Genomic DNA, 5124 nt, shown 5'->3' with positions numbered 1-5124 from the left:
CATTGAGCAACGTACCCTTAGGGTACGAGATAGGGATGTACTCCAGTATAAGGTCCAATGGGACCAGTTCAGGGTGGATAGTGCCACTTAGGAAGATGCTAATGATTTACACAAATCATTTCCCCATTTTTTTAAAACTATTTAAAATTGGATACATAATAGTTTTGGTATGTGTAAAAAAAAAACAATTTTTTCTGTGCAAGACATCGGGACGATGCCTTTTCCTATTGGGAAAGGATGTCACGTCTCACCCTAGAACCTTTTTTTTTCTTTCTTATGTAGCTATGTCAAGTTGGTCAAAATTAAGACTTAATTCAAAGTTAAATGAAAGTTATAGTTTTAAATTTCTAATTGAAATGAAATATGATGATGGATATGTATGAAATATTACATTCAATGATGATGTTATTTGATGTAATCATGATGTGATGTTCATAGTTTTGATTCAGTTAATGTTATTCTTATAAGATGATGCAAACAAGTTGTTAATAATGATTGATATTGACTCCTTGTTATGGTTGTGAGTGTTTGAGTGGATGCAGGATTGTAATGTCCCCTTTCTCGCATTCATAGCCTGATGTTTTCATTAGCCTATTTCCTCATAGTCCCGTAGGCTAACTAGGATATTAAAGGGGCTTAGAGGCCATTTGGCCTAGACAGTCTCAGTTGCAAGTCTTTCTAAGGGGTTCTGGGGCAACTTTGGGCATACTTACTATTTATAGTAAGTCATCTTGGACATGGCCAGACATTCAGTCACAGTGGTATGTCGATGGTAATTTTTTAAAATTGATAGGAAAACTTATTTATCATTGATAAGATTTGTTATGCATTGATAAAGCCATTTTATAAAGTTAAATTTAAATATTTAACTTTATTAATGCATAGACTATAGTTTGTGGGAAATATTTAAATTAAAAGAGTTCCCTTTATTTTTATAACACAGACATAAGGTACATAAAGGGAGTTATGTTTTATCCCACATTGAGAAAACAAAGGATTGAGCTCTTGTGAGAACACTATAAAAGAAATGGAAGAGCTTTTTTTGTATGCTTGGATGAAGATTAATGTTATGTTGCTGGATATCTGATTATCGGGCTTGGATGACGGAATCCCTCTTTGCTAGCATTCTCTTCGCTGTTGGAAGACACAGTCAGGAGGATCAATGGTGTTTTCACTTCAGGAAACACACTGGGTTTCATTTGGGGCGTTCGCATAAAGAAATTTACAAGGGTTTGAGGTGCAGATCTGAAGTTAGTTATTGCTATAGTGCTGCATGAACAGTATTTTTGCTACAGTAGGCATGAACAGTATTTTGCTACAGTATGGTGTGAATAGTGTTGGTACCAAGTTTACTTGTTTTTTCGGCTGATTAGAAGTTTGGAAGGCTGCCGACTACATCTACAAAATACTATGGCAACTAATTCTAGGTTTCTTCTGTCAAATTTTGATACTTTGCATAATAATTGTTGAATACAAGTCTAAATAGTTGTTGCAGCCTTTAAGGCTATTGTAAGTGCACATCTACATTTAAAAATCACTCTTTATCAGCAGATTGAAAGAGTTTCCAGATTTTTCATATATTGTTGAATGTGTGGCAAGTGTTTGTGAAAATGTTATGATGGGTATTATGCATTTTAATGTCACTTCATAGTTGTTCATAAATCTACTCATTGGAAAGAAATTTATTGAGGAAATCAGCTTTATGAGTTTGCATACAAAGTGTTTGACAATATTCCTTAAGTTAAATTTTTAAAAGTCAAAGTTTCAAATCAGGGGAGTATATTACAATGGTATTAGAGCTATAAGTCCTGCCATCCTGTGGAGGTCTTATAGGAAATTTGGAATTGGCGGATAGAGGGGAAAGTGTTTGATGAAATGTCAAAACACTAAAATCGGAGCATTTATGTTTGAGCATGCGACAGGGGCCTTATAATTTCCACAATACCAGAGCAAGACAAAGTAGGAGTTTAGACCTGCAAAGAAAACAGTCTAGTTCATCCATACAAGGGGGTATAGAATCCAGTCATACAGAGACAGCGAAGGTATTCTTTGATCAAGATAGCAATATGGGTGACCGAGATGACAGGAATACAAGATTAGGTGGAGGCGGGAATGTCGGTCCAGAGCTTGGAGAGGAAAGATTCTTACAGTTATTAGAGACCTTGGTACAGGGTCAGCGAGTAGCAGAACAAAGGGCACAGGAATAGAATCAGAGATTGGATCTTATGATGCAGATGATGGCTCATAAAATGGGGTTGAATGCTAACATGGGTGGAGGAAATAATCAGAATGGTAACAATCAGAATGGAAATGATCAGGATGGGACACATAATGGAGATGAACAAGTTGGGAACAATTTTGATCATGCACCCTAGCGAGCTAGGACAGTGAGTTCAAGGCCCATGATTCCTACATTTCCTCCTAGAGCTCTAGAGCAGCTCATACCAGAGCCCCAAATTACTAATATACAGGACTAGTTGAGGAGAGATTGGGAAGCTGGAGGGCCAAATTTTACTACTGCAATTACCTTTAGGGAGTATATGGATGTGCAGATGAAACATATGCCATGTGGACATGACAAAAACCAGAGCTATGAGCTACGGAAGAAAGTAGGGAGACTTGAGTTACCATATTATGATGGCTCAGGAAAGTCTACAGCAAGAGCTTGGGTTCAAAAGCTTGACACATACTTTCAATTGAACCCTATGCCCGAGGAAGAAGCTATTAAGTACGCAGCAATTCATCTGGATGGGTTAGCACACGAGTAGTGGCATGATGGTATGGTCACTATGGGACATGCACACATTACCTCATATGTGGAGTTTACAGAGAGGTTGATTGAACATTTTGATAGGAAGGATCTAGAACTCCATTTCAAGGAGTTAGCTCAGCTTAAATAGTGGGGATCATTGGAAACATACATTTTAGAGTTTCAAAAACTTGCAGTGTTAGTAACAGATGTATCTGAATAGAGGATACTAGTTCTATTTATGGATGGGTTAGCTGGTCCGTTGAGAGGGTGGATTAAAGCTCTCAACCCTCCCACTTTGCAGGAAGCTATTAAGAAAGCTCATGACATGGATTCCTCTTCATCTTCAAAAAATAAATTCTAGGCAAAGAGTTTCCCTCCAAGGAAAGATAAGGATAGGAAACCTTTTCATAAAGAGGTTCAGCCAGCTAAGGAGGAAACTAAGAGGTTGGACAATGAGACACTTAATGATCTCACCAAGAAGAAGCTTTGTTTTCATTGCAGGGAGCCTTGGGATTTATCACATAAGTGTCCATTGAAAGCAAAAGCTAAGCAGATGGAGTACTTTTCAGCCGAAGAGTCAGTAGATCTTCAAACAAGATATGTTTCAAGTTTAACTTCAGGTAACTCTTCTTCCTCTGATGATTCAAAACTCATAGAGCTCTCCTTGATTTCTTTTATTTCTAAAGGCCTTGATTCAACTTTCTCATGTGTAGCAGGAAATTGAATCACATCTTTCTTTTCTTCTATTTGTTTTGGCTACATTGTAATAGAAGAAGATTTAATTTCTCTAAAAATAACACTTCTTGAATAAAATACCTTTTGTTCAATAGGATTCCAAAGCTTGTATCCTTTCACACCATAGTTGTATCCATTGAAAATACATTTAACAACTTTGTTATCTAGCTTTTTCTACTTCTCCTTTGGCATATGAGCATATTCTTTTCAACCAAACACTCTTAGATGTCTAAGTGAAGGCTTGTGGCCTGACCATGCTTCCATTGGTGTCTTATCAACAAGAGCTAATGTAGGAGACATATTTATTAGGTAGAAAGTAGTGGCTACAACTTTGGCCCAGAACTTCTATTCTAGTCCAGTACCACTTAGCATACTCCTAGCCTTCTCCATTAGGGTCCTATTCATTCTTTCTACAACTCCATTTTTCTGTGGAGAATATGGAGTTGTCTTCTCTCTTTTAACACCAAAATCTTTACAAAATGTGTCAAAATCATTGGAGCAAAATTCACCACCATTATTAATTCTCAAACATTTTATGTTCTTTCCAGTCTACAACTCAACCATTTCTTTAAATTCTTTGAAACAACTAAAAACTTCAGCTTTACTCCTAAAGAAATAAACCCATGTTCTTCTATTGAAATCATAAATGAAAGAAACATAATAAACTTGATCTACCAATAGAAGGAACATCAATTGGACCAAATATATTCAAATAGATTAGATCCAAAATACATGAGGACTTATGAGAACTTGAATAAAACTAAATGTGGTTTTATTTACCATAGATACAATGCTCATAAAAATCAAATTCAAGATTGCAGTCATTCAACCCATTAACAAGGTTCTTATTTTTCAAGGTTCGCAGACTATTCTCACCTATGTGGCTGAGTCTTTGGTGCCATAACATGGTCTTCTCTATAGGAAACTTTGATTTGGTAGATAGAGTACTCTTGGTTACCCAAAAACTATGACCATCTGTTGAAAGAGAAACCCTATCCTTTTCCAAAAAAGTAGTCATCATCACAGTCTTATCAGAAGTACTATTACACTCAATCATGCATGCATCAAGCTAGTACAATGTACCCAATCTATTTCTTCTTTCTATTACCATAGCACCTTTCACCATTTTAACACCTACTCCAGAAAACTGTACATGTACTCCCACATCTATTAGTTTGCTAACAAATAACAAATTCTTCACTAGTCCTCGGATATGCAAGACACCATCAAATCTTCTAATTCTACCATCAAAAAATTTCACATGAATACTTCCATGATCAACAATATCAAGAACTGAGTTATCGCCCAAATACACCTTACCACCATCAAAATTTTCATACTTACTAAACCAATTTCTATTAGGAGTCATGTGGAAAAATGCACTTGTGTCTATTAACCATGTATTTTCACCTACACGAGTGGCCAAGACTATGATGAAAGCATCTCGATCTTCCTTTTCAAACTTAGAATTGTAATCTTACTTCTTCTTCTTTTTTTCTTTTCCTCTTTGCAGTCCTTTTAGAAGTGTTTGGGTTTGCCATAGTTCCAATAGATTACCTTGGACTTATCAGGAGATTTTCATCTCCCTTTATTCTTGAACTTAGAATGGCCATGTCACTTTTTTTTCTTGCCTCTTT

The sequence above is a fragment of the Cupressus sempervirens genome, chromosome 1 (assembly GCF_028749045.1).
Source record: "Cupressus sempervirens isolate cs-2001-9-10 chromosome 1, ASM2874904v1, whole genome shotgun sequence".
Taxonomy (NCBI): Eukaryota; Viridiplantae; Streptophyta; class Pinopsida; order Cupressales; family Cupressaceae; genus Cupressus; species Cupressus sempervirens.
The sequence above is the reverse complement of the archived record's forward strand: the minus strand, read 5'-3'. Positions refer to the sequence as shown.